This window comes from Triturus cristatus, chromosome 2_2, assembly GCF_964204655.1.
Source record: "Triturus cristatus chromosome 2_2, aTriCri1.1, whole genome shotgun sequence".
In the NCBI taxonomy this organism is placed as follows: Eukaryota; Metazoa; Chordata; class Amphibia; order Caudata; family Salamandridae; genus Triturus; species Triturus cristatus.
The window spans coordinates 1,090,333,885-1,090,358,438 of record NC_140582.1 but is presented as its reverse complement, the minus strand read 5'-3'; the positions used below and the strand labels follow the sequence as shown (position 1 = coordinate 1,090,358,438).

General features: G+C 45.8%; 1 long non-coding RNA gene and 1 pseudogene across 1 annotated transcript; both read left to right on the top strand.

Moving 5' to 3' along the window:
- Positions 1-395: 395 nt before the first annotated feature.
- On the top strand, positions 396-1,776 carry LOC146863193 (endogenous retrovirus group PABLB member 1 Env polyprotein-like; annotated as a pseudogene).
- A 19,792-nt stretch (positions 1,777-21,568) lies between these two features.
- On the top strand, positions 21,569-23,044 carry LOC146863192 (uncharacterized). The gene is made up of 3 exons (XR_014978569.1): positions 21,569-21,671; positions 21,872-22,110; positions 22,627-23,044. It is a non-coding gene; the product is annotated as an uncharacterized LOC146863192 (long non-coding RNA).
- The last annotated feature ends 1,510 nt before the right edge of the window (positions 23,045-24,554 follow it).

The window sequence follows — 24,554 nt, the reverse complement described above, 5'->3', positions numbered from 1 at the left end:
CAGACTGTGCCGAATAAAACGAGATACAATTTGAGGCCTAGAGTGGCTAGAGACAATTGAGAATTTTTCTTTTGATTACGCTTTTCAGTGATACTGACCATCCAATTAGGTTGCAGGGTCGTGGTAAGAGTCTTAGTTTGTGACCTGAGTAGTGGCAATAGGCCTGCAGGACTTGCAGTGTCATAGGACGGCTGATAATCACAGCTGAGTGAAGAAGGAAGACTGCCACGAGCAACATTTAGAGGATGGATTCTATTATATTAAGGAAAAATGATATGAACGATAAAATGAAGAAGAAATATTGCAAATTATTGTATAATAGATGTGGTATAATGTTGTGTATTTTAATCTTTTTATGTATTATATTAGCTTGTGTGGGTTGGGTTACTTATATTATGCAGCAGACACCTACACCTCCCTCCCATCCCGTGTCTTTTCACACCACTGCCTCCCCGCACCAGTTACATACACTACCAGAACATGAGCAAAGTAGGAGAATGGAATATTTCAATAATTCATTCATTCAATTGTTGCACCAGCATCAATTGTTGGTCAATACCACCGATTGGTGGGTTTGTGGACTCCTGCCCCATACTACGGATAAAGGGATGCCATATTTAGTTTTACCTTTTTTCCTGGAGGGGTCTGCTTGGGCTTATGTGTCTATGTTCTCTAATGCTTACGAGAACCAACCCCGGCACCCTGTTGGTCCATATGGGGGGGGGGTTGAAGTTAGTCATGACCCTCTGGTAAAGGGAATATTGGCTATGACCAAATATTACAGTAAAATTAATAAGTTCCCCGCCGACGAACGACGGGCATACATTGGCTGGAACATGACCTGTTACGTTACTAGCCTTACAGATAGGGCCAGACGAAAGAGATCCCCGCCCATATGGACTGTACCCCACCGAGGCCACCTGTGTCTCCAAGGAAATGGTCAGAATGCTAAGGCCCAATTGGGAACGAGCTCTTGTGCACATACATCTACCTATGCATCTAAGACTTCTCCACCGTTAGTGCCAATAACAGGGAACGTATTTCGTTTGCCATGACAGGGCCTATACATGGTTACCAACTAATTTCTCAGGATCATGTTACGTGGCTTTTCTCCTTCCTCCGACATATACCGCCCCTTCGGGACATCACAGAAATAGGTACAGTAGGGGCGTCATTAATTCAGAAGATACAGCAGGACAAGAGGGAGGCGACTTTTTCAAAGGATTCCTCCCATTTTGGGGCCCTATGGCCAATAGCAGAAACATAAGGCACCTCACTCGAGTTGTTGAGGCAACGATAGATGAAACTGTAGGGGCACTGAGTAACCTCACAGCCGAGCTTCAGGCGGACCGCCTTATGACATTACAGAACAGAATGGTTTTAGATATCATTCTTGCGGACCGTGGTGGAGTATGTAAATTGATTGGATCCAGCTGTTGCATTTACATACCTGACAACGCCCCTACAGTATACCAGGCCATCTCTAAATTGCATCTGATCGCTGAGTCCATTCACCAGGACGAAGGAGATTGGTCTTTGACAGAATGGTTTTGGGGATTACTGTCCACATGGGGATGGAAAGTATTGACTTTCATTGGAATGATTTTGGCCATTATCTTCTCATGTTGCCTCTGTCTACAATGTGGTCCTGCTATCTGCGGCCTTTGTGCCACCATGTGTGTTCCAAGGCCTGTCTCACAGAAAGCAGAAAATATGAAAATGATGTTACAGCAACAGCTTGACGACCTCATGGCTATTGACATTGACTCAGATTAACATGAGTCTATGTGTTTTGCCTGCGTAATGGCAAAAGGAGGGTCTGAGGTAATTTAGTTTCGACTTCATTTTGTATTCCGTCGCCATTTTGTGTTGCCCTCACTCAAGCAGCTCGGCGAACAAAGTGTTTCTGCCCTTTGTACTGCTACGTGTCAAATAACCCCCCTTCCTTGTTGTGAAGCCAATTCCAGGAACTAGCCAGACTGACTAATCCTTGTCTAGACTGACTAATCCTTGTCCCAACTATCTGTTGGCCATCGGTATTCTTTCTCTGCATTATCTTATTTTGCAAGTCGTCCTTTGAAGCACACAAACACGTCCTGCCATTACTGATTGACCTATAGGTGCTGTCATTGATTGACTTATGGGGTTGGGCAAGAACACGACTCAAGGGGGATGTTCTGGTTACATGGTGCCTTGTTTTGAATGTTTTCCTATTGGCTAATATTTGGTGCATGGGGAGTGTTTTTCTTTGGGTGTATAAGGTTATAAAAGACTGTGAGCCACGGAGTAAAGTGGCAGTCTCCTGAGAACCTACCACTGATGTACTTCTAGGATAACTGTGCGTAGCTGCAGCTAATAAATTTGGTTTTCTACGCTAACAGAGTATTCCGTGTCTCTGTACAACAAGGCAGTTGAACTCGGAGATTTCAGGCGTGCCCTGCGCCGCCAGGCCCTTAAAGGCCCGGTTCTTCACACTACAGGAAGAAAAAAGAATGTCAGAGGAACAGAAAGAGACAAAGAGATCTACAAAGAAGACGCGCAGAGGCAAGACAGAACAACCGCAAGGAGAAACGGCGGGCAAAAACAACCTCAGTGTTACAAAGTGGGACAGAGCATGAGGAGAATTGAGATTTTCCTGGACTTGGTGTCAGAAAAGCTAGATTTTATTAAAGACATGGAGGCGAGTACTATGCAGTCTTTTCTTGCTGTTTATCAATAGCTTTTCTTGCTGTTTATCAATAGCAGCCAATGAAAAAAATAACTACTTCTTGAAGCGAATTAGTCCAATATAACTGTAGTAAAAGAAAAAAGAACAGTCAAAAAATCTGCCAGGCATAAGAACATAAAATGAGGCAGAGTCTTATGGGAATACATTTAGAATTGATCCCAAATTCATTAAACGAGAAAGTCCAGAAAGATCATGTGGAGGAGGAAGCACCAGTAGAGGGCGCCAGAACTGCAGAAAAAACAGACAGGGTCGGTTAAAACTAGTGGTGAGATACTACTCGCCTCCGTGTCTTTACTAAAATCTAGCCTTTCTGACACCAAGGCTACGGAAATCTCATTTTTTTACATGACGGGAAGCTCATATTATGAACACAAGTTGGTCGCACACTGCTCGTCACACCAGCAAGTTGCCCCAAAGGACTGTGGTGAATGTAGTGGCGACGGCGGGTACGCCTATGCCACGATGTGTAAAAAGAAAACAGTATGTGTTGCATTTAGCCATCCCTGGACACGTGTTTCGAGGTAGTTGCCTCTCGTCAGCAGGGAGCAGGACAATGTAAAGGGGTGCCGAGTGGACTGCCAAAATGTAATTAAAACAGGTCAAATACCTCTCATGGCGCGCAGGTGCAGAACCAGGGCTCGTCAGCCCGATAGCTCACGGGAGCCGTAATAATTTGAACACAAGTTGGTCGCACACTGCTCGTCACACCAGCAAGTTGCCCCAAAGGACTGTGGTGAATGTAGTGGCGACGGCGGGTACGCCTATGCCACGATGTGTAAAAAGAAAACAGTATGTGTTGCATTTAGCCATCCCTGGACACGTGTTTCGAGGTAGTTGCCTCTCGTCAGCAGGGAGCAGGACAATGTAAAGGGGTGCCGAGTGGACTGCCAAAATGTAATTAAAACAGGTCAAATATAAACACGCCCTTATGTAAACAGGAGAGCTGTTACATAACTCAAGGAAAACACGCCCTTATGTAAACAGGAGAGCTGTTACATAACCCAAGGAAAACACGCCCTATAAAGGGAGGAACCGGGAGGTACAACGCGGTCGGATATTGTGTTTACACCGACGTACCTGCTTAGTGAAGAGCAGTGTTCCGGAGTGGTGCTCCAGTAAGGCAAGAACGGAGGTAGGTCGAGTCGTTACTCCCTGGGCCGTGTCTTGCCCCATCGTCACCTGTGAAGGACCCGGAAGCTCTACCGGATAACCATTGAGCTTCGCTTTTTGACTCGGCTGAGTCAAAGCGCAGTGGCGCTTTTGCTGGTTGGAGTCGTAACTCCCAGCCCGACCAGAGATACAGGGACTGCCAGCTGTAACGCACACCAGGAGGTGTTTGCCGCGTTACAGACTCGGAAGTCCACGGGATCGATCGAGCGGCTGCTCTCGGTTCAGTCTTCTTTGCTTGTGATTGGGGTATCGGTGACGCATCACCAGGAGGTGACTCCGCGTCCCGGTGCAGTCTGAGGAAGAGGTTGAGCGGCTGCTCCCTTCAGGTAGAGACCCCGGCTGGGTGTTTCCCTGACTCCTCGATTCTCTCCAACACTCTTCGTGCCCCTCACAGCCTACCGATTGGCATTGTCGGCCATTTCATTTCTGCCCTCTGTTGGCATACGCCGGGATCGGCGTATATGCAGAGGACGGTTAGGACCATCCGTGCTGTGGGCTGGTAACGTACTTAGCCTGGAGGATTCCAGTGACTATAACCTTTGTTTATTCCTTGTATTATTTTTGCCTTCATTAAAATAACTAAACCTTCACAAGTGGTTGCGCTCAGGATCGTTTAACAGACACGATAATGAGAACGCAACCACTTGTGAAGGTTTAGTTATTTTAATGAAGGCAAAAATAATACAAGGAATAAACAAAGGTTATAGTCACTGGAATCCTCCAGGCTAAGTACGTTACCAGCCCACAGCACGGATGGTCCTAACCGTCCTCTGCATATACGCCGATCCCGGCGTATGCCAACAGAGGGCAGAAATGAAATGGCCGACAATGCCAATCGGTAGGCTGTGAGGGGCACGAAGAGTGTTGGAGAGAATCGAGGAGTCAGGGAAACACCCAGCCGGGGTCTCTACCTGAAGGGAGCAGCCGCTCAACCTCTTCCTCAGACTGCACCGGGACGCGGAGTCACCTCCTGGTGATGCGTCACCGATACCCCAATCACAAGCAAAGAAGACTGAACCGAGAGCAGCCGCTCGATCGATCCCGTGGACTTCCGAGTCTGTAACGCGGCAAACACCTCCTGGTGTGCGTTACAGCTGGCAGTCCCTGTATCTCTGGTCGGGCTGGGAGTTACGACTCCAACCAGCAAAAGCGCCACTGCGCTTTGACTCAGCCGAGTCAAAAAGCGAAGCTCAATGGTTATCCGGTAGAGCTTCCGGGTCCTTCACAGGTGACGATGGGGCAAGACACGGCCCAGGGAGTAACGACTCGACCTACCTCCGTTCTTGCCTTACTGGAGCACCACTCCGGAACACTGCTCTTCACTAAGCAGGTACGTCGGTGTAAACACAATATCCGACCGCGTTGTACCTCCCGGTTCCTCCCTTTATAGGGCGTGTTTTCCTTGGGTTATGTAACAGCTCTCCTGTTTACATAAGGGCGTGTTTTCCTTGAGTTATGTAACAGCTCTCCTGTTTACATAAGGGCGTGTTTTCCTTGAGTTATGTAACAGCTCTCCTGTTTACATAAGGGCGTGTTTTCCTTGAGTTATGTAACAGCTCTCCTGTTTACATAAGGGCGTGTTTTCCTTGAGTTATGTAACAGCTCTCCTGTTTACATAACCTCTCAACCGCTAAGCATCCTGGGAGATGTAGTCCGTTTTCGCTGGTTACCGTTTTCCTCCCCTGAACACAAGTTGGTCGCACACTGCTCGTCACACCAGCAAGTTGCCCCAAAGGACTGTGGTGAATGTAGTGGCGACGGCGGGTACGCCTATGCCACGATGTGTAAAAAGAAAACAGTATGTGTTGCATTTAGCCATCCCTGGACACGTGTTTCGAGGTAGTTGCATCTCGTCAGCAGGGAGCAGGACAATGTAAAGGGGTGCCGAGTGGACTGCCAAAATGTAATTAAAACAGGTCAAATACCTCTCATGGCGCGCAGGTGCAGAACCAGGGCTCGTCAGCCCGATAGCTCACGGGAGCCGTAATAATTTGAACACAAGTTGGTCGCACACTGCTCGTCACACCAACAAGTTGCCCCAAAGGACTGTGGTGAATGTAGTGGCGACGGCGGGTACGCCTATGCCACGATGTGTAAAAAGAAAACAGTATGTGTTGCATTTAGCCATCCCTGGACACGTGTTTCGAGGTAGTTGCCTCTCGTCAGCAGGGAGCAGGACAATGTAAAGGGGTGCCGAGTGGACTGCCAAAATGTAATTAAAACAGGTCAAATACCTCTCATGGCGCGCAGGTGCAGAACCAGGGCTCGTCAGCCCGATAGCTCACGGGAGCCGTAATAATTTGAACACAAGTTGGTCGCACACTGCTCGTCACACCAGCAAGTTGCCCCAAAGGACTGTGGTGAATGTAGTGGCGACGGCGGGTACGCCTATGCCACGATGTGTAAAAAGAAAACAGTATGTGTTGCATTTAGCCATCCCTGGACACGTGTTTCGAGGTAGTTGCCTCTCGTCAGCAGGGAGCAGGACAATGTAAAGGGGTGCCGAGTGGACTGCCAAAATGTAATTAAAACAGGTCAAATACCTCTCATGGCGCGCAGGTGCAGAACCAGGGCTCGTCAGCCCGATAGCTCACGGGAGCCGTCATAATTTGAACACAAGTTGGTCGCACACTGCTCGTCACACCAGCAAGTTGCCCCAAAGGACTGTGGTGAATGTAGTGGCGACGGCGGGTACGCCTATGCCACGATGTGTAAAAAGAAAACAGTATGTGTTGCATTTAGCCATCCCTGGACACATGTTTCGAGGTAGTTGCCTCTCGTCAGCAGGGAGCAGGACAATGTAAAGGGGTGCCGAGTGGACTGCCAAAATGTGATTAAAACAGGTCAAATACCTCTCATGGCGCGCAGGTGCAGAACCAGGGCTCGTCAGCCCGATAGCTCACGGGAGCCGTAATAATTTGAACACAAGTTGGTCGCACACTGCTCGTCACACCAGCAAGTTGCCCCAAAGGACTGTGGTGAATGTAGTGGCGACGGCGGGTACGCCTATGCCACGATGTGTAAAAAGAAAACAGTATGTGTTGCATTTAGCCATCCCTGGACACGTGTTTCGAGGTAGTTGCCTCTCGTCAGCAGGGAGCAGGACAATGTAAAGGGGTGCCGAGTGGACTGCCAAAATGTAATTAAAACAGGTCAAATACCTCTCATGGCGCGCAGGTGCAGAACCAGGGCTCGTCAGCCCGATAGCTCATGGGAGCCGTAATAATTTGAACACAAGTTGGTCGCACACTGCTCGTCACACCAGCAAGTTGCCCCAAAGGACTTTGGTGAATGTAATGGCGACGGCGGGTACGCCTATGCCACGATGTGTAAAAAGAAAACAGTATGTGTTGCATTTAGCCATCCCTGGACACGTGTTTCGAGGTAGTTGCCTCTCGTCAGCAGGGAGCAGGACAATGTAAAGGGGTGCCGAGTGGACTGCCAAAATGTAATTAAAACAGGTCAAATACCTCTCATGGCGCGCAGGTGCAGAACCAGGGCTCGTCAGCCCAATAGGTCACGGGAGCCGTAATAATTTGAACACAAGTTGGTCGCACACTGCTCGTCACACCAGCAAGTTGCCCCAAAGGACTGTGGTGAATGTAGTGGCGACGGCGGGTACGCCTATGCCACGATGTGTAAAAAGAAAACAGTATGTGTTGCATTTAGCCATCCCTGGACACGTGTTTCGAGGTAGTTGCCTCTCGTCAGCAGGGAGCAGGACAATGTAAAGGGGTGCAGAGTGGACTGCCAAAATGTAATTAAAACAGGTCAAATACCTCTCATGGCGCGCAGGTGCAGAACCAGGGCTCGTCAGCCCGATAGCTCACGGGAGCCGTAATAATTTGAACACAAGTTGGTCGCACACTGCTCGTCACACCAGCAAGTTGCCCCAAAGGACTGTGGTGAATGTAGTGGCGACGGCGGGTACGCCTATGCCACGATGTGTAAAAAGAAAACAGTATGTGTTGCATTTAGCCATCCCTGGACACGTGTTTCGAGGTAGTTGCCTCTCGTCAGCAGGGAGCAGGACAATGTAAAGGGGTGCCGAGTGGACTGCCAAAATGTAATTAAAACAGGTCAAATACCTCTCATGGCGCGCAGGTGCAGAACCAGGGCTCGTCAGCCCGATAGCTCACGGGAGCCGTAATAATTTGAACACAAGTTGGTCGCACACTGCTCGTCACACCAGCAAGTTGCCCCAAAGGACTGTGGTGAATGTAGTGGCGACGGCGGGTACGCCTATGCCACGATGTGTAAAAAGAAAACAGTATGTGTTGCATTTAGCCATCCCTTGAGCCACTGGGCCGACGAGCTCATGGGAGGCACCTGTGCGCCAGGGAGAGGTACAGAGACCTGAGAGTATTGTGGCAGCTTTCTCAGCAAACCCCAGAAGAATTTTGTTTTATCACTACTGAAGAAGGATGAAATCCAGAAACACATGTGTCTAGAGATTAACAGTACTAACCTGCACCAACTTTGGTGAGACACTCTGCAAAATTTCAAGTAAGCATTTAAATTGAACTGCATGTACCAGGATGCAAAGGGGCGAACTGTGCTGGTAGGTAGCAGTGTGCTCCCATCCCCCTTCTGTTTCAAAATGGCTCCCTTGAGCCACTGGGCTGACGAGCTCATGGGAGGCACCTGTGCGCCAGGGAGAGGTACAGAGACCTGAGAGTATTGTGGCAGCTTTCTCAGCAAACCCCAGAAGAATTTTGTTTTATCTCTACTGAAGAAGGATGAAATCCAGAAACACATGTGTCTAGAGATTAACAGCACTAACCTGCACCAACTTTGGTGAGACACTCTGCAAAATTTCAAGTAAGCATTTAAATTGAACTGCATGTACCAGGATGCAAAGGGGCGAACTGTGCTGGGAGGTAGCAGTGTGCTCCCATCCCCCTTCTGTTTCAAAAAGGCTCCCTTGAGCCACTGGGCTGACGAGCTCATGGGAGGCACCTGTGCACCAGGGAGAGGTACAGAGACCTTAGAGTATTGTGGCAGCTTTCTCAGCAAACCCCAGAAGAATTTTGTTTTATCTCTACTGAAGAAGGATGAAATCCAGAAACACATGTGTCTAGAGATTAACAGCACTAACCTGCACCAACTTTGGTGAGACACTCTGCAAAATTTCAAGTAAGCATTTAAATTGAACTGCATGTACCAGGATGCAAAGGGGCGAACTGTGCTGGGAGGTAGCAGTGTGCTCCCATCCCCCTTCTGTTTCAAAAAGGCTCCCTTGAGCCACTGGGCTGACGAGCTCATGGGAGGCACCTGTGCGCCAGGGAGAGGTACAGAGACCTGAGAGTATTGTGGCAGCTTTCTCAGCAAACCCCAGAAGAATTTTGTTTTATCTCTACTGAAGAAGAATGAAATCCAGAAACACATGTGTCTAGAGATTAACAGCTCTAACCTGCACCAACTTTGGTGAGACACTCTGCAAAATTTCAAGTAAGCATTTAAATTGAACTGCATGTACCAGGATGCAAAGGGGCGAACTGTGCTGGGAGGTAGCAGTGTGCTCCCATCCCCCTTCTGTTTCAAAAAGGCTCCCTTGAGCCACTGGGCTGACGAGCTCATAGGAGGCACCTGTGCGCCAGGGAGAGGTACAGAGACCTGAGAGTATTGTGGCAGCTTTCTCAGCAAACCCCAGAAGAATTTTGTTTTATCTCTACTGAAGAAGGATGAAATCCAGAAACACATGTGTCTAGAGATTAACAGCACTAACCTGCACCAACTTTGGTGAGACACTCTGCAAAATTTCAAGTAAGCATTTAAATTGAACTGCATGTACCAGGATGCAAAGGGGCGAACTGTGCTGGGAGGTAGCAGTGTGCTCCCATCCCCCTTCTGTTTCAAGTAAGCTCATATTATGCTTGTTCAAAGCAATGCAACAACAAAATCAGATATATTAGCAATAGGTTCACGATACAAGGTTTTTAATGTATTAACGTTTGACCAATCTGCAGATTTGAGGATGTCTGGCAAACCTGTACCGGCGCAGAAGGCCCGAGAAGCCATAGCTCCTTTGGCCGAATGGGCACCAAATGAAGAAATATCAATCCCAGCCAAGGACATTATCCACTTAACCCAGCGGGTTAAAGAGGGGGAAGAACAGTCTTATGGGGTTTCTGATAAGAGATTAAACTGAGTAGGAGAGGAGAACCTCAAATCTGCATTTCGTGAAATGTATGATTTCAGGCAATTTCCAACACATAGTTTAGGCTGAGAAGGGAAAAAGGGGTAATAAACTGTAGACAAATTGGTCTTGGTACGTCTATGAACCTGAAAAGTAACACCATGAGGAGAATATTGAAAAGAGGACACATCCAGAGCTCTAATATCAGAAACACATTTCAGAGATATTAAACATAATAACATTGTTAATTTTGAAGATAACTGAGAGAAAGAGACATATTATCTTGCCATGTAACAAACAAATTCAATACCAAATTGACATCCCATAAAGCCCTGTACTTAGTAAAAGGAGGATTTACATAACATACTCCCTTTGACAGACAACAAACCAAAGCGTGTTCTCCGGTGGGTCTTCCATCAACTCGAATATGTTCAGCAGAAATGGCTCACCTATAGGTGTTGATTGTACGATAGGCTTTGCCTTGCGAAGCAAGAGAGGCTAAAAATCGACTACAAGAGTGACATCCACTAAAACGAGATTGGAATTCCTGTCCAAACACCAATTATTCCAGGCCAACCAGGCTGATTTATAGAGCTTGGATGTGCCAGGGGCCCAAGATGGTTGGATGAGGAGGATAGCTTATTGCAAAATTCCTGGAGTTCTCCAGGAAGACCCAAAATTCTCCACGCAATGAGAATTAGGGATCTCTGCAGAATCATGTTGTGTTAAAGACCCTGGGGGTTGAGTAAGAGATTGGGAAAATGAGGAAGTCAAACTGGGAAATCTGATGACAGTTCCAACAGAGTTGGAAACCAGGATTGAGCTTGCCAAAAGGGGGTTATTAGAACCGGAGAAGAATGTTGTCTGTGAGCTTGAGCTAAAACTCTGGCAATTAAAAGAAAAGGAGGGACGGCATAGAGAAGAGAAGGGGGCCAAGATTGAAGAAAGGCGTCTGTTGCAAGAGCTTGTGGATCTGGTCTCCAACGAAAAAAAGGTAAAACAATGGCTTTTATTGGCCAATAAGGCCAAAATAAAATCCAGATTAGGTACCAGAGAGCGGAATACAAAAAAGTGCAGGAGGCAGCACTGAGGAATTGGAAAGACGCCATCTGGCGTGACCTTATTACCATCGCCAGGCTAAAGGACCAATCTGCGTTCTGGAGAAATAGCACATGGCAGTAAAATGGGCAAGACCGACAGAGATCACTTCTGGGACCCCTGTCCTTGGCATAGACATTTTTCTGATTTATATGCCACGTCCAGTGAGCCTGGTCCAGATACTATTGCTCTTACTGAGGGGCCTCTATGCTTTACACAAAATCCACCACTTCAATTTAGTATTGAAGAAACTGCATCAGCCATAGCCGCCATTAAGCTAGCAAAGGCGCCTGGCCCAGATTAAATATCAGGGGATCTTTTGAAACATGACCCAGAAGTCTGGGTGCCATATGTGAACCTTTTAAGTAACGCAGTAGCTAGAGGGGGTCTATTCCAGAATTCTGGAAAGGGATTGAGATAGTTCCCATTTACAAAAAGGGCAGAGGGAGGATCCAGCTAACTACAGGCCTATTAGCCTGATGGATACCCTTCAAAAAGTCTACGCAAAGCAAATTCTGGCCAAATTAAATGACTGGATACTGGAGAACAATGTACTCACACCCTGCCAGGCTGGCTTCATGCCAAAATAGGTATAATTGACCAAGTTTGTAGACTCTTATGTTTAGCTTGGCAGTATACCAAGCTGAAACCTGGACACCTATATGTTGCTTTCATTGACTTGAAAGCAGCATTTGACTCAATTCCAAGAGATCTCTTATGGGTAAGTTTACGCAAGCAAGGAGTGCCAGAGGAAATTTTAAAACGATAGATGAAACTGTAGGTGCACTGAGTAACCTCACAGCCGAGCTTCAGGCGGACCGCCTTATGACATTACAGAACAGGATGGTTTTAGATATCATTCTTGCGGACCGTGGTGGAGTATGTAAATTGATTGGATCCAGCTGTTGCATTTACATACCTGACAACGCCCCTACAGTATACCAGGCCATCTCTAAATTGCATCTGATCACTGAGTCCATTCACCAGGACGAAGGAGATTGGTCTTTGACAGAATGGTTTTGGGGATTACTGTCCACATGGGGATGGAAAGTATTGACTTTCATTGGAATGATTTTGGCCATTATCTTCTCGTGTTGCCTCTGTCTACAATGTGGTCCTGCTATCTGCGGCCTTTGTGCCACCATGTGTGTTCCAAGGCCTGTCTCACAGAAAGCAGAAAATATGAAAAGGATGTTACAGCAACAGCTTGACGACCTCATGGCTATTGACATTGACTCAGATTAACATGAGTCTATGTGTTTTGCCTGCGTAATGGCAAAAGGAGGGTCTGAGGTAATTTAGTTTCGACTTCATTTTGTATTCCGTCACCATTTTGTGTTGCCCTCACTCAAGCAGCTCGGCGAACGAAGTGTTTCTGCCCTTTGTACTGCTACGTGTCAAATAACCCCCCTTCCTTGTTGTGAAGCCAATTCCAGGAACTAGCCAGACTGACTAATCCTTGTCTAGACTGACTAATCCTTGTCCCAACTATCTGTTGGCCATCGGTATTCTTTCTCTGCATTATCTTATTTTGCAAGTCGTCCTTTGAAGCACACAAACACGTCCTGCCATTACTGATTGACCTATAGGTGCTGTCATTGATTGACTTATGGGGTTGGGCAAGAACACGACTCAAGGGGGATGTTCTGGTTACATGGTGCCTTGTTTTGAATGATTTCCTATTGGCTAATATTTGGTGCATGGGGAGTGTTTTTCTTTGGGTGTATAAGGTTATAAAAGACTGTGAGCCACAGAGTAAAGTGGCAGTCTCCTGAGAACCTACCACTGATGTACTTCTAGGATAACTGTGCGTAGCTGCAGCTAATAAATTTGGTTTTCTACGCTAACAGAGTATTCCGTGTCTCTGTACAACAAGGCAGGTGAACTCGGAGATTTCAGGCGTGCCCTGCGCCGCCAGGCCCTTAACGGCCCGGTTCTTCACACTACAGGAAGAAAAAAGAATGTCAGAGGAACAGAAAGAGACAAAGAGATCGACAAAGAAAACGCGCAGAGGCAAGACAGAACAACCGCAAGGAGAAACGGCGGGCAAAAACAACCTCAGTGTTACAAAGTGGGACAGAGCATGAGGAGAATTGAGATTTTCCTGGACTTGGTGTCAGAAAAGCTAGATTTTATTAAAGACATGGAGGCGAGTACTATGCAGTCTTTTCTTGCTGTTTATTAATAGCTTTTCTTGCTGTTTATCAATAGCAGCCAATGAAAAAAGAAACTACTTCTTGAAGCGAATTAGTCCAATGTAACGGTAGTAAAAGAAAAAAGAACAGTCAAAAAATCTGCCAGGCATAAGAACATAAAACGAGGCAGAGTCATATGGGAATACATTTAGAATTGATCCCAAATTCATTAAACGAGAAAGTATAGAAAGATCATGTGGAGGAGGAAGCACCAGTAGAGGGCACCAGATTTGCAGAAAAAACAGACAGGGTAGGTTAAAACTAGTGGTGAGATACTACTCGCCTCCGTGTCTTTGATAAAATCTAGCCTTTCTGACACCAAGGCTAGGGAAATCTCATTTTTTTACATGACCGGAAGCTCATATTATGCTTGTTCAAAGCAACGCAACAACAAAATCAGATATATTAGCAATAGGTTCACGATACAAGGTTTTTAATGTATTAACGTTTGACCAATCTGCAGATTTGAGGATGTCTGGCAAACCTGCACCGGCCCAGAAGGCCCGAGAAGCCATAGCTCCTTTGGCCGAATGGGCACCAAATGAAGAACTATCAATCCCAGCCAAGGACATGATCCACTTAACCCAGCGGGTTAAAGAGGGGGAAGAACAGTCATATGGGGTTTCTGATAAGAGATTAAACTGAGTAGGAGAGGAGAACCTCAAATCTGCATTTCGTGAAATGTATGATTTCAGGCAATTTCCAACACATAGTTTAGGCTGAGAAGGGAAAAAGGGGTAATAAACTGTAGACAAATTGGTCTTGGTACGTCTATGAACCTGAAAAGTAACACCATGAGGAGAATATTGAAAAGAGGACACATCCAGAGCTCTAATATCAGAAACACATTTCAGAGATATTAAACATAATAACATTGTTAATTTTAAAGATAACTGAGAGAAAGAGACATATTATCTTGCCATGTAACAAACAAATTCAATACCAAATTGACATCCCATAAAGCCCTGTACTTAGTAAAAGGAGGATTTACATAACATACTCCCTTTGACAGACAACAAACCAAAGGGTGTTCTCCGATGGGTCTTCCATCAACTCGAATATGTTCAGCAGAAATGGCTCACCTATAGGTGTTGATTGTACGATAGGCTTTGCCTTGCGAAGCAAGAGAGGCTAAAAATCGACTACAAGAGTTACATCCGCTAAAACGAGATTGGAATTCCTGTCCAAACACCAATTATTCCAGGCCAACCAGGCTGATTTATAGAGCTTGGATGTGCCAGGGGCCCATGATGGTTGGATGAGGAGGATAGCTTATTGCAAAATTCCTGGAGTTCTCCAGGAAGACCCGAAATTCTCCACGCAATGAGAATTAGGGATCCCTGCAGAATCATGTTGTGTTAAAGACCCTGGGGGTTGAGTAAGAGATTGGGAAAATGAGGAAGTCAAACTGGGAAATCTGATGACAGTTCCAACAGAGTGGGAAACCAGGGTTGAGCTTGCCAAAAGGGGGTTATTAGAACTGGAGAAGAATGTTGTCTGTGAGCTTGAGCTAAAACTCTGGCAATTAAAAGAAAAGGAGGGACGGCATAGAGAAGAGAAGGGGGCCAAGATTGAAGAAAGGCGTCTGTTGCAAGAGCTTGTGGATCTGGTCTCCAACGAAAAAAGGTAAAACAATGGCTTTTATTGGCCAATAAGGCCAAAAATAAAATCCAGATTAGGTACCAGAGAGCGGAATACAAAAAAGTGCAGGAGGCAGCACTGAGGAATTGGAAAGACGCCATCTGGGGTGACCTTATTACCATCGCCAGGCTAAAGGACCAATCTGCGTTCTGGAGAAATAGCACATGGCAGTAAAATGGGCAAGACCGACAGAGATCACTTCTGGGACCCCTGTCCTTGGCATAGACATTTTTCTGATTTATATGCCACGTCCAGTGAGCCTGGTCCAGATACTATTGCTCTTACTGAGGGGCCTCTATGCTTTACACAAAATCCACCACTTCAATTTAGTATTGAAGAAACTGCATCAGCCATAGCCGCCAGTAAGCTAGCAAAGGCGCCTGGCCCAGATTAAATATCAGGGGATCTTTTGAAACATGACCCAGAAGTCTGGGTGCCATATGGGAACCTTTTAAGTAACGCAGTAGCTAGAGGGGGTCTATTCCAGAATTCTGGAAAGGGATTGAGATAGTTCCCATTTACAAAAAGGGCAGAGGGAGGATCCAGCTAACTACAGGCCTATTAGCCTGATGGATACCCTTCAAAAAGTCTACGCAAAGCAAATTCTGGCCAAATTAAATGACTGGATACTGGAGAACAATGTACTCACACCCTGCCAGGCTGGCTTCATGCCAAAATAGGTATAATTGACCAAGTTTGTAGACTCTTATGTTTAGCTTGGCAGTATAGACAAAAACCAAGGGGTGCAGTTCCTCTGGGGGGTGGAAAAGAGGGGGGAAGAGCGGTTAGTCTCTATATAATGCCCTCACACACCTAGCAAGGTGTCATGCTTCATCATAGGGCTGTGCTCCTCGTCGGGCCGGCGCTGCAATGCCCGACGGGCTCCCGCGGAGGGGCTCTTTATCGGAGTTCTTTTTAAGAGACAGCCGTATGGGTGCGTGGGGGTCAGTGCAACAAGTGTAGTGAGTGGTGGTGTAGTGAGTTAAAATAGGTGTGGTATTACCAGGCAATGTGTCAATTTATTTTGATGGTATACCAGCCTAAGTAAAAATATAAGTGATCCCAAAGGGATTATGATGGTCCCTAGGGAACTCAAACGGTCAACATGTTTCTTGCTCTATGCCCAAAGGGTCGGTGGCAATTCATCAGGACCATTGTGAGAAAGTGCTCAAAGAAAATTGTGAGAACTCTACTACATAATTCGTGATGTAGAAATTATCCATACATCACCATGCAATCCAATGGGGTCCCTAAGGAAGTGGACCCGTTGTTGCAGTACCCCTATTTGGGAGTAAACTTTCCGTACGGGTTCGCCTGGCGGCCAGGGAGCGCCTGCAGAGAGTCGGCGCATTCGCTGCCGGATACCTACTGAGCCGCAGTAGGTATCCGGCAGCGAATGCGCCGACTCTCTGCAGGCGCTCCCTGGCCGCCAGGCGAACCCGTACGGAAAGTTTACTCCCAAATAGGGGTACTGCAACAACGGGTCCACTTCCTTAGGGACCCCATTGGATTGCATGGTGATGTATGGATAATTTCTACATCACGAATTATGTAGTAGAGTTCTCACAATTTTCTTTGAGCACTTTCTCACAATGGTCCTGATGAATTGCCACCGACCCTTTGGGCATAGAGCAAGAAACATGTTGACCGTTTGAGTTCCCTAGGGACCATCATAATCCCTTTGGGATCACTTATATTTTTACTTAGGCTGGTATACCATCAAAATAAATTGACACATTGCCTGGTAATACCACACCTATTTTAACTCACTACACCACCACTCACTACACTTGTTGCACTGACCCCCACGCACCCATACGGCTGTCTCTTAAAAAGAACTCCGATAAAGAGCCCCTCCGCGGGAGCCCGTCGGGCATTGCAGCGCCGGCCCGACGAGGAGCACAGCCCTATGATGAAGCATGACACCTTGCTAGGTGTGTGAGGGCATTATATAGAGACTAACCGCTCTTCCCCCCTCTTTTCCACCCCCCAGAGGAACTGCACCCCTTGGTTTTTGTCTATACTCCTCGGAGCATGGTGCAGGACCTCATTAAAAAAGCTCTTGGTTCCTCCTCCTTCTAGAAGTAGCTTGGCAGTATACCAAGCTGAAATCTGGACACCTATATGTTGCTTTCATTGACTTGAAAGCAGCATTTGACTCAATTCCAAGAGATCTCTTATGGGGAAGTTTACGCAAGCAAGGAGTGCCAGAGGAAATTTTAAAACAGATAGCAAGGCTCCATGAAGGTAAGTTTGCCACGGTTCGCTGGGACATGGGGGGGGAGCTTACAGAGGAGATTCCTGTCAGGATGGGCATGCAGCAGGGCTGTGTCTTGGCACCAACCCCGTTTTTACTATATGTGAACGATCTGAACCAGCACTTGCAGAAAGCCTCCAATGATTCACCCAAGTTTGGAGGGACCCATATTTGTGCCCTAACGTTTGCTGATGACACAATCTTACTGTACCAGACCCCTAGGATGTTAAAACTCTACTTGAAAGCTTCAGCCATTACTGCAGACTAAAGGGCCTAGAAATAAATCCCACCAAGACTAAGACCTCACAAAAGTTTTAAAAATGAAATAGTCTTAAATCAAGTGCAATTGGAGTGTGTTGCCAACTTTATTTTTTTGGGTGTCACACTTGATTCAAAATTGTCGTGGAAGACACAATTAAATAGGACAATTTTACTGCAAAACTCCATCCCTATAGTAAAAAAGCAACAGTCTACAGTGTCAAAGGCCATCACTCTGGCTTTGGAGGTCCTCAAGCTCAGGGCTCAAACTGCTGCCCTCTATGGGTCAGAGTTATGGGGTGGCGAAAACCTAAATCCTATAACGATAGGGGAAAACAAAATCATGTGGATGTTTACGTCACTCCCCCTAAACACCCCAGTGATTCAATTAACATATGATAAAGGCATTAAAAGATTGGAGCACTTAGCTATATGGAGATCCCTGTCCTATTGGGTCAGAATCTGGACCACTGAAGAATTAAAAACATATAGGCAGACATTGTGTGAACTATTGGAACATGATGTCCATCTTACATTCCCCTTTCTTGCCCATGTGCGAAAATGGCTCTTGGAGGGGGGCCTGAGTAGGTTTTGGGTAAACCCTAACCTGCTGACGCAAGATTCAAAGAGTGAGCTTAAACACATTTATTGGAATTTTATCCTGCAGAGTCACTTTAGATTCCACATCATGGAGAGTTGCTACACAATTTCTGTCTATAAAAATGGTCCAGAGTTTTGAACAATTTCTGGACAAAATCGAACGCCAATTAGCAAAGACACTTTATCTACAATTTTGATATGAGACACTGCAGATAAACTCTTTCACAGCCAAGTGGGTCACATCACAGACTGCAGGAAGGGACTCCAAGTGCACCCTATGTTTATCAGGTATGAATGAAGATATTGCACACATTTTTTTCTTTTGTTGAGCATATGTAGTTCCCAGAAGAAATTGGATCAAGCCTCTGTGTCAGAACTTGAAGATCAGGAAACACTTAGAGGTGCTGAGAATACTAAATTCAGATAGCTCACAACTCATTGTATTTGGTGTTAGTAGATTCCTGCTAGCTTCTAGCTATCTAAGGAAAAAGAGAGCATTAACATTTTAATGTAACCATATTATAATTACGCTCTATCAATTAGTTCTTAACAGAGATCACAATCCAATTAATATGCTTTTCTCCCATTTGGCACAATCTAAATGAATTTAAATTATCCAGAAGGAAGTACATCAGACCTTGTTCCACCCAGATGATTTATGTATCATACTGCTGTCAGATTGTCCATGCATAATAGAATCACACATTTTGCTTTGTCTTTTGTAAAGGACTGGATGGCAAAGGAAACTGCAAGCATCTCTAAACTGTTTATGTGCTAGAATGACTCCAGAGGAGACCATGTACCTCTAGTAGAGAACTGACAGCATCTTGCGTCCCATCCTGTACGACTTGCATCAGATTCTAAGACAAGATCTGGGGCTGCAGAGAAAATCGTTCTCCCGTTCCAAGTGTCTAGGTGGGTCAGTCCCCAAAGATGTGCTTCTTTGGACTCTGGATCTAAAGTAACAAGGTCTGAATAGGCGACACTTCTGTGAAGATGACGAATCTTTAATCTCTGAAGGGCCCGATAATGTAGAGGACCCAGAAAGATTGCTTGAATTGAGGAAGCCAGAAGATGCACCAGACGGGCTAATGATCTGAGAGAGAAATGGGAGAGAAAGAGAGAGTGTGATGAATCTCTTTTTGATAAGAATTATCTTTCGGAGAGGCAGTTGTAGAACAGATCGAGAGGTATCTATTAGGAAACCGAGAAATTCCAATTGCCGGGTAGTGGTTAACTCTGATTTTGGAACACTGATGAGAAACCCAAGTCGAAGGAGCAGGTCCTGACAACACTGTAAATGAGTTAACAGAATTTCCCTGTTCTGAGCCATGATCAAAAAGTCGTCGAGATAGACAATGAGTCTGATCCCTTGCTCTCGGATGAAGGATACTACGGGTTTAAGGGTCTTGGTGAAATACCAAGGGGCTGACGAAAGACTGAAGGGGGAGTTCTGAAGTGGATGAGTGAGGTTCCCCATTGGAACTGAAGAAACTTCCTGTGAGAAGGATGAATCGGAATTGAGAGGTAAGCATTCTGCAGATCCAACTTAACCATCAAATCGTCCTGGAGAAGGATATCTCTGACATGAAGAATGGTTTCCATTTTAAAATGCTGATAGACAACAAAATTATTGAAAACCTTTAAATTTAAGACTAGGCAACATTTTTCATTTTCTTTGGCGCTAAAATGATTGTGCTGATAAAACCTAACGGATTGAACTCTGTCTATTCTATGGCCTGGAAGGTTAGCAGAGAAGCAATCTCATCCTGATTAAGAGTGATTGTTGTTGAGATTGAGTGATTGTTGTTGAGAAAAACGACAAGGAAGGGGAGGATGGGATTGGATTTGTTTTTTTATATAGCTCTATAAGATAGCCTCACACCGTATGGACCTCCCAGGGATCTGAAGTTAGAGACAACCAAGCGTTTAGACAAAATACTAATCTGCCTCCTCTGGGAGGAAGGCCAGAATTCAAAGGGCTTACCTGAACATTGGTTTCCTATATTCCTGTATCCCCTGGAGCGGAAGCCTCTGAAGCGGCAGGGATAAAACTGGGGTTTGTACCCAGTGTAGGTATCAACTTGGGATTGATGGTCGAAGGAGTCTCTGGAGAGGGATTGACCTTTTGTGTTGAAACGGCCAACAAAGTGGCTCCTGCCTTTGTCGGCCCTGGCGAAAACCCAAGGAGAGAAGATTTTCTTCAGAGAAAGTCGGGCCTAGGCGATTGTGGCAAAAGAAGAAACATATTTGCCTTGTTCCTAAATTAAGGAGTCTCCAAATAAAAGGCCATTAGCCAGAGGACCTTCTTCTTTGGTGGCCAGACTGCTGAGTTTGGGATCATTCTTCAGAAGATGATTTCTTTTTTCTTTCCTGAGAAATGTGGCCATTGGTGTTACCCAGAATGCATATGGCCCTTTGAGCCCAGTTAGATAAAGTATCAGGATCCTCCATGTTTGCTTCTTCAGCTAAATCCAGAATCCTGATGAGAGGACTCACCAAATCCAAAATACGGTCTAGCCAATTGGACCAGGCCCTGTCAACACCCTTCTTCGGGTCTTTGCTAAATTTGGTGAAAAACGTGAGCATACTGGGATCAATAACAGGAGTGTAAGGGACATTATTAGGAAGGCATTCAGCTTTTAATTTATTACGAAAAGACTTGTCAAGAGCGTGGCGAAGGTAAATGAAACATAATAAGCCACATGCTCTGAGGGAAACCACTCGGTAGAGTTGGGATGGTGTATGAGGGAGGGGTCGAGCATAGGTTTGCCAAGATGATCAAGCAAATCATCAGACACTGGGTGAGCAATACCACCGTCAGAAGGAGAAATTTTGTGCCTTTTCTCCGGAGGCTCATAAGATGCAGGATTAGAAAATCCATCTAAAGCATTATTATTGATGACATAATCGTCATCGTCATCAGAGTCTTTGAGGTGGGTAATAAGTAGGGGAGAGGAAGGGAGCCCCGAAAAAGCAACCTTTCGAGTGGGAGGACCAGTAGTAAGAGAAATGTCTTTTTGAAAGACATCAGAGGTGTCTTTTAGAAGGTGTTTCAGAGGAAGAAAGCATTTTAGACAGTAATGCTTCTATGGATTTTGATACATCTAACATGGAAACAGCAACAGCTTGTTGGACAGAATCCTTGATAAAGGATTTTAAATTATCTTTAAATACCTATGAGTCTTTTTCCTCACATATAATAAATAAAAATAAAAACTGGCCAAAGAAAATAAATAAAACAAGTAATGCAAAACTGTCTGTAAAAACAGCAATTAAAGGGTTAAACACCCAGAAAGAAAGCCAGGGGGAGTGGTTTGGGCAAAGGGGCTTGTGAGGGGAGTTGTCATGTGACAAGGGGAGGCTGCCAAAGTTTCTGAGGGAGACGGGTGTGGCCGCACAACAAGAAACGAGACGCGAGCAGCGCCAAGGCAGCAGGCTGAGAGAGGAGCTCGAGCAGCATAGGAGACAGCAGGCTGTGGAGCTACCAGGCCGCAGAACACGCTGAAATAACAGACTTGTGAGCAAATATGGTGCAAGTGTTGATGGGAAGCTTAACGAGTGCGCGCTAACAGCAAACATACGGTAATGGGGCAACTATGAGGCACAATAATAAACAATGAAAACGTTTATTCTGAATATAAAAATAATTTTACAGTAATGGTAGAGAAAATATACTTATCTTGACTGCGTGTATCTGCTGTTCTCAGTTAATTATTTAACTAAACTGAATATTCTATTGGTTGTTTTATTATGAGATCATCTTTGTTCGTTTTCTCTTTCAGATGTTTTGGGTAATTTAGTTTCTTTTTTGGTTGGCTGCTATTAATAAGCAGCAAGAAAAGATATTAATAAACAGAAAGAAAAGACTGCATAATATGAGCCTCCGGTCTTGTAATAAAATCTGCATGACGGGACAGGCAAGGAAGCTGAAGTTGAAGAAGCCGACCGTTGGTCGGAGTGTGATTGTCGCTTACATCCGTAGACACGTCTGCCACAACTCAGGAGAGTTGTCTCAACAGCGGTGAGTGAAAAAACTTAGGGATTGCAATTAGGCTAAGGGGGGTGCATGCTGGGGAAGAACAAGAGGAGATATAGACTACCCAGAACCTCTGCTAAGGCACTTGGGTAGACGCTGGATGTAGGAAGCGGAAACCACTGTATAAGGGCACTCGGGGTGATGACAATAAGACAGGGGAAAGTTGGTTAACTATTAATTTTTTTTCCACCCCCCCCAAAACCTGCGTTTTAACCCAGCGATATGAGATTTAGTAAAAAGGGAAGAGAGATATGGGTCTTGGTCAGGACTCCGTGAGGAAAGAAAAGTAGACGGAGAACTCACAGATAGTACAAGGAAAACAGAGTAAAAGTAATGAAAGCCTTCCCAAGCTAATAAGAGTGTTTTACCTTTAAAGCCCCAGGCACTGAATGGGATGAGCAGGGCGGCACAATTTTAAAGCAGATAGCTTAGCTTTCATTTCTTTTCTTTCTGATTTTAATTTTCCTTTTTCACCTGCCTGGATTTTCTCTTGTTTTTTAGGGACATTTGGGGCCAACCTCTGACCCGGACCTGAAGAGAAAAAAAAGAAAAGGACTTAAACAAAACCTGCACTATCCTACAGCTAAGAACGCAGAATGACATTCGTCCAGGGGAAGACCAGTGCTTAATTTGAGCAGGTGGTTTCCGGTGTTCAGCACCGGCACCTAATCCTGAGCACCGGTGCTTATAGCACCAGTTAAGGACACACACATTTGGAAGGCATGTGATATTCCACAGAATCAAAGGATTTTGAGCCACGCCGAGACTCGAACACTGTTCCCCAGCTTCGAAATCGGCAGCTCTAGTCATTAGGCAAAGTTCTCTCCGGAATAATAAGTGCTGGGGCTCTAGTCAGGAGGCACTTTGCACAGCACATTTCTCCCATTAGCGCTGCCTTCTAAGGAGAGCCCCGGCACGTTTTATTTTACAAATTAACCACTGGGGAAGACGACCATGAAGGAAGCATCTGGTTAACCCTTCCCATCCCACCCTGTTTAAATATAACTTTAGTAAACTCGTAACTGACTTTGTGCCTGATACTCGGGTCGCCCTGGAGGTGGGGCAGCATGAGGAGGGTGAATGAATATTGATGCTTGACATATGCATAGCAAATAGGTTATAAATGAATGATGACTGAATGTATCCATGTCAGTGGGATATGGGTCATGGATTTGTGAATGTCAGCATGTTTTTTGAGAGGGGGTGCATGTGGCAGATGATGTTGTTTGTGGTGTGTCGGACAGCACTAGTGATCACACCATTAGACAGGTTCACTTAAATCTTCATCACGGGGGCGTGACTAGCGCAGTTCCCTTGGTTAGGCCGTCTGGCCGGGTGGCTGTTCAAATGCTGTGCAAGTCCTGGCACATGCAGTGGGTGGGCATAGATGGTCAAATGGTTGCACCATATCTGTCCGTGGGGGGTGGGGTAATTCTGGTTGGTTTTGTTGGCAATATTTGGATTGATTTAGATGTTTGTCAGCAGCTGGACATGATTGCTTGGGCGGAAGGGTGGTACGCACTCGGGATGGGGATTGACTGTCGATTCCTCACCTGGAACGTCTGAGGTCTGGGGACTTACATTAAAGGCTCCAGAATACTCACATTTCTCAAACGCTATAACATCGGCATAGCATGCCTACAAGAAACGCACCTTGATGACTTGAGGGCCTCTAGATTAGCTAACAAATGGTGGGGTTCAGATCTTCCATGCCTCTTCTGATACGTATGCCTGGGGAGGATTGATTTGGATGGCACTGGGGATGCCTTTTTTCATCACACACATAGAGGGGGTGTAAAGGATGCAGTCCGTTTGAACCTTCAAGGAGTCCATACGGAAGATTCAACCATAGTTGCTGATGCGTACACTCCCTTTTTGGAGGGTTTGGAACTCCATCGACTTGAGTTGGCTTTGGCGGAAACTCTGTATGAACAACTTACTCTGGAGGAGGTCAGGACGGACCTGAAATCACTTCTGCGATCTAAGGCGTCTGGGAGTGATGGTTCCCATTCAACTTTTATCAGGCATATTCAGCCACACTAGCTCAGGGATTATTGGAGGTCTTTTTTGAGGCCATGGAGGTAGGGATTTTGCCGCCTACCATGCGGGAGGATATATGTATGTTACTCAAGCCGAGGGGAGATGCGAATAACCCCACCACTGATAGACCCCTAACGATGATCAACATAGACATGAAGGTGCTGTGTAAGGCTCTGGCAGGCTGTTTGACATCGTGTATGACACACTTGGTCCATATAGACTAGTCTGGGTTTCTACCAGGAGTAGCACTGGTATGAATCTCTGACGGTTATCCCATGTCCTACACGAGGTCCAGCACTGTGATGAAGAACTACCAGTGATTGCGATAGATCTACAAAAATCCTTTGATATAGGGGGACTGGGGCTACCTTCTTGAGGTAATGCATCTT